The sequence below is a fragment of the Pundamilia nyererei genome, unplaced genomic scaffold (assembly GCF_000239375.1).
Source record: "Pundamilia nyererei isolate P.nyererei 1_Seehausen unplaced genomic scaffold, PunNye1.0 scaffold00240, whole genome shotgun sequence".
Lineage (NCBI taxonomy): Eukaryota > Metazoa > Chordata > Actinopteri > Cichliformes > Cichlidae > Pundamilia > Pundamilia nyererei.
This window is the reverse complement of record NW_005187641.1, coordinates 785,849-791,938: the sequence shown is the minus strand read 5'-3', so window position 1 is coordinate 791,938 and position 6,090 is coordinate 785,849.

Here is a 6,090-nt window from a genome sequence, read left to right as displayed (position 1 = left end):
AAAAACATATTTTATAGCTCGTGTTACTGATTAAGACAGTTTATATTATGCTTAGATCCGGCTACCAACTTGCCCTCTTTTACTGAGAATTTGCTATCACAAGTTTGAACATCTTATCTAAAGTCTGCAAATGCCCTACTGGGCAACTAGCAGATAAAGCTGCTCTGCAACTGCGCAGGACTGCAGAAACTCGCACCCAGCTTTCTACACCTATCGTGACACTACGTGAGGTCTTCAACTTGAAAGGATAAGGTGGAAAAAGGTGTTGAGCTCATACCTGGCTTCCCATCTATCCTGTTGGGTCTCGGTTTGCTGGCCAGCTGATATGGGACAGTTGCCTTCAGCGGCTGTGGACCCAAAGCAGCACCCCTCGTGTGTCCAGCTCCACTTCGACCGGACATCTTTACAGTGTCAAATCTGGGTCCACTTAACTCTAAATGACTGTTATTAGCTGTGGCTGTCCTGCCTGGTAGAGATGTGGGGGCGCTCTGGTGATGGTGGTGGCTGGCTAAAGTTAACCAGCTGCGGCTCTTTCTCCTCTGGTGCTGGTGATGACTACTCGAAGAAAAACCGTTAGAAAACTGAAGGCGAGTCATTCAGAGGCCATGTCCGAGCACATACCACTATAACTCGACCAGTAAAACGTCAATACGAGCTTGTGTTCTCGTCTTCGCCGCTGAGCATACTTTTTTTGGTCTCCTTGCTGCTGGCTTGTGTGGCGAGTTAGCAGCCTAGCAAGCAAAGTTTCTTTGTGAGGATGTTGAGATATTTCACCCCGTTGTCGAAGGAGGAAGCAGCTCCAGTTTCAAAAAGTCACTTTTACGTCAACTCCCACGGCTTCCGAGCAAACTTTAAAGTGTGTTTCATTACAACTTGTCGGGCTGGAGCGTGTTTGTTTTCTCTCTCCTTTTTAAAGGTGGCCGTGAAGGATGCGAGGCTGAGCACAGCTCCCTAGCCCTCAGCGTTCTTGTTTCAACGCAAACTCCAAACAGTTCCAGCACCACGCTGGTGTGGATTTAATTACGTGTGTGGGCGGACCCTGCTCCCAGATCTCACTTTTTGATTGGTCGGGAAGCCTCAGATTTCAATCCTATTTGTCAGTGCGCCATCAATCCCTCATATTTAGGCCCATAAAGTTTGGTGTCCCCGCCCCCAAATTCATATCTGAGGTTAGCTTATTTTTTAATGTTAAATTCGTGTTTTAAAAACAAATTTAAACCTTTTTAAAGGAGAAAACCGACTATTGTAGCTATACCTTGACACATGAATAAGCATACTTTAAAGCTGCTGCAGTAGTTTACATGTATTAAAGGGCCATGCTAGTGGCTTTTCTGGCCTAGCAAGTAAACATTACTTGTGTAGAAAGATCTACAGAGCACTCTCTTAATTAAGAGCAACATTCGTTTGTTATTACACCTGCTGTTGTAAAAATAAGGCCATTGATTCAAATGGCATAAAAGCTGAAAAGAAAATGCGTTGAAGTACTTAGAGTCATTGCAGCACTACTATATCTACAGCTCCCAAAAAATAAAAGTAGCTCATTAATGAAAGAAAATAATTGGCTCCAAGTGAAGTAGAAGTATAAAATAACACAAAATGGAAATAATAATGTAAAGTACGCCTATGGGAGGGCCACTGAAATGTACATAGTTGCTTCTCACTCCTCCAAATTATGTAAATTTTATTGTAGTTTTCATTATACCTTGAATAATGTCACTGCAGAGCAGCTTCACCTTCAGATGCACAGAGAAATGAAGCGCAAACATGTAGTCATTTACACTGTAAATATAAAAAAGTAATATATATTAAAACTACTAAAGACAAAGCTGTAAGTGCTATTGGGTGGTAAGCACTGAGACAGTCAGTGGCTGATTAGTTTGGGTACAGGAACGACTGTTGCAGACTTCACACAGGTTGGGATGAGCGCTTGTGATGGCTGATCTGCACATGCTTGTTTGCACCTTCCCAGGAATCCAGTCAGGATCAGAGGCCTTCCTTGTGTTCACTGACCTGTGCCCCAGTCTCACTTGATGTTGCTGTAAGGTGACTGCCTGGGCTCTGGAGTCTGGGGAGACTGAGAGGCTGACACTGAGTGCTGTGTGAGTCCTCAAAGCCCCTGTAGCAAGTGGATGAGGTGATCTTCCACCTTCCTCTTTTATCCCGCTCTCCAGCTCAGCTCTAGCAGGATTGTACAGAGCTCTGCAACCTGATCTAACAGTCAGAGCTGCGGTCTCTGAAGACAGTCCTGAGCTTCCCTGTCATCCAGGTTTTCTGGCAGCGGTATTATTAGCACAGTACTTGATACAGAACCGACTCCGTGTGTTCAGCTGATGTTCAAATATGTCCCAAACAGTGTGTTCAAAACAGTCCGGTAATTATGAGAGGGCTTTCTGAAGTCAGGCTTGATAGTCTTCAATAGTCTTCAGTTGTGGCTTTGTTTTTGCTTTTTGTTTTTTTTGTTTTTTTGGGGGGGGGGTTGTCGTCTCCTGAGAGGGGTGCAAGCAGGAGTGAAGAGAGACGTGGTCTGACTGGTCTTGCTGGGGGAGGGGTATGGCTTTATATGAATGCTTGATATTTGAATTACACACTTAGTTCCTCCTATGCCGGGCGGCGCATCGGGCAGCTTGTGATATTTGAATAAACATGATCAAATGTATTTTCTGCCCTAATCAGGCAGTACACATGTAAATGAATCCAAGAAGTACTGAGCTGAGGGTTGTCTGATGCCATCAGGGTGAAGCTGCAGTCTGTGTCGTAGGAGTTCCTGCTAAACCCTGGGATCAGGTGGAATGCAGACAGCAGCGACAATCACCACCGTTCGCTCTACTGGAAGAAAAAATGGCCGGTATTTAGCTGAGAGAAACTGTAGGTCAGGAGAGCCTGTCTAAGATCATGCTGTTATTTGATCGGTCATTATGCACATACATTAGAGTCATTGTTTCTGTTCCCTGAAGCTCTGATTTTCATGTTATTTTGACATATTTGTGTTCTCCTCCACTGGTTTGCTTCATTGCAGTACAACAATAAAATAATATTGCTGTAACATCCTTGATTTCCTTAATTTATCATATGTAAAAATCATAAACCTCATGCGAATTTGCTAGTTTCTTTCTTACAGCAGCACTTCTCTGGGGTCTGCGCTGCATTAGCCTTTACCAATAATGTTATTTGACCAAAAAAGCAAGACTTGGCTAATTAAAGAAAACTTTCAAGAGATTGTTTTTAAATACACACAATGTAAAAAAAAAAGAAATGCACCAACACCAATGGATGAATAAACGTAGGAGAAATATAAGCAAATTCCAACAGTGTGACATGGTTCGCAGAGCTCTCTCTGGTATAAAGTCCATGTTATCTGCACTAAATGAGCTAGAACATGCAAACTCCCCCCGGAGCGGTCATCTAAATATTTCATCATCAACTTCATACATTTGTTTATTTGTAGACTAATTTCCCCTTCATGCAATCCTGAGGCCCAGCTGGGTGTGTGTGCACCATCTGGGTGGACTGTGAAGTGGTTATGGGTGGTGTGGGTGCGTATGTGTGTGCGTATATGAGACAGTGTGCATTGTGGAAGATAAATATCCTGACTGTGTAAAAAGGGAGTGCCGATGGTGGGACAGAAGAAGAGGACTGAGATAACAAAATGCCACTTTTAGAAGCCAGAGCGGTGTAAGACTCACCATCCGGCACCCTCTGCAAAAGCTAACTGTCCTGAAACATGCCTGTCTTACACGGGACCCTGTCCCCGTGCTTAGATAACACATTTGCTTGCCGGGACACCAGAATGGGACTAAGAGGGCTTTATCACAGAAAGATGAAGCGTTAAACCATGTGTTTACAGCATGCTCATCTGTCTAGTATAAATTCCAGCAATTAATGTCACTCTCACAAAACCACCAAAGACAAAGACAAATAACTAAACACAGCGTAGCACCACCCCACAGGCATCCATTCATTTACAGCCTGGGAGTTAATTGGACAGTATGTCGACCTGGAATGCGTCTTCCACGTAATGCTTTTCCAACATTTACCAAAGGACTTCCAGCTCCTGTTTGCTCAGCTCTGTGTATTTGTCTGTGTTAATGAATAAATGAGCCTAACCTCTGACCTCATGTGAGCTATCTCAAACTAATTTAAAGAGAGGCGATGCCATGCTTCACAAAGTCAGGTCTCAAGGGGAAGACATGAGAACAAAGCGTGACCCAGGCCAAAGGGGGACGAGGGTGATGACAGGGAGGCTTCTTCGACCTTTAGTAAAATAATCAGCTGTGATATCAGCTTATGTGGAGGGAGTGTGAAAATGAAAGTACACCAATTTTTCCAATTTTAAATCAAAACAAGCCCAGATCATCACCCCTCCGCCACTGTGTTTAACAGTTGGCATAAGGTGTTTGTACTGATATGCTGTGTTTGGTTTTCACTAAACGTGCCAATGTGCATTATGGTCAAACATCTCCACTTTGGTCTCATCTGTTAAAAGGAAATTGTTCTAGAAGACTTGTGGTTTGTTCAACTCTGCAAACCAGGAGAAAATGACTATTCTCTGTCCTTTATAGAAAAAAGAAGCTTTCTCCCGGAAATCCTTCCAAACAAGCCAGTTCAGTTCAGTCTTTTTCTAATTTAACTGTAAAGAACTTTAACATTTATCATGCAAACTGAGGACAGTAGAGTGTATGTAGCTCTGTGGTTTTTTCCAGTTTCTCTGACCAAGAGGTGAATTTGTCGGTACGTCCACAGCCTGAATGCTCATGACCAGCAAACTGCAGTAGAGGTGCTCACACTTGCTGCTGATGAGTTAGTGAAGTGCAATTAATTAGCAGCCACCTACCCTCTTAATTCCTGTGGAAAGCAGGTAACTCATGAGGGTGTATTCAGTTTTTCACATTGATTTTGCATTTCAGTTGTTTACCTGTGTGTGACAGCTGGTATTGAAGGAAAACAGAGGAGGTGCCTTAATTAGAAGTTTTGTGCATATATACAAGCAACTACAGGGGGTTTTGTGAGTCGGGATCAGGTGTGCAGGTGGAGGAACACTAACCTGTGCACCTTTGGAAGTGAAGGTGCCAAGGGCGTAGATTGATTTACCAGAGCAGCAGTGATCCACTAGCTGTTCCAGGCATGGGGTATTGTTTTGATTTGTTGTTTTTTTTTTTGAGTGGTCCATCCTGGCAAGTGAGCCTGTATGGACAATGGTTGCTTCCTTTGGGATGGACCGGGCATTTTTTTTGTTCTTTTTGTTCTTTTTTGTTTGTCTGTCCATTTCTTGAATATATGCTTGCTTCCTCGTTACAAATCCTATTGATTTTATTCAGCCTGGTCTCTGTTTTTCATGGGCTACAGTAAAACTAATTAGGTGTGGAACTCATTAATGGTGTCTGATCACTTAGTGTGCTTTTGATTGGTTGCAGTGAAATGGTCATTGGTCTGTTGTTGAGATTGGGGAGCGACTGACTGTGAAAAAAAGATTTGTTTTCCTTAATTTTCATTGAAAAAAGTTTTTTGTTGCTAGTAACCTGCTGTGGGTTTAACATGAGGTTGTATATACCCAATTTTAAGACCTGCTAAGGACCAGATTCTTTTTTATGATATGTACGTTCTTTTTCCCCATTTGTGTCTGAGTATTAAAACAACCCATTATGCCAAAATCAACATGTCACTGGATAGGTGTAGTCTAAGTGCAGTCAGATCATGGACAATATGTGCAGGAAAGTCTAGGTAACACGATATCATGATGTCCAAATTTTATCAGAGATCAGATTTGTCAACCTTATGGTGCTACAAAATATTTGGGAGAACTCAGAAGCTAAAAGAACAATTCATGCAAAAGTACTTAGTAATTATATAAAGCAGGGGCTAATGTCTGTACAAAATGCTATGACAGTCCATCTAATAGATTATAGATTCTTCACTCGCCATTTAAAACTCTGACCTGCTGGTGGCGCAACAGAAAGCATCCCTGAGGATTAGCTGTAGTGCTTAGAGGAACTATTCTCATAGGATAGGAACTGAGCGATTTCAGCCTGGATCGAAGCGGTAGATATGCTAATGGTATATCCATTAAATACATAAGCACATTTAATGTTTCAA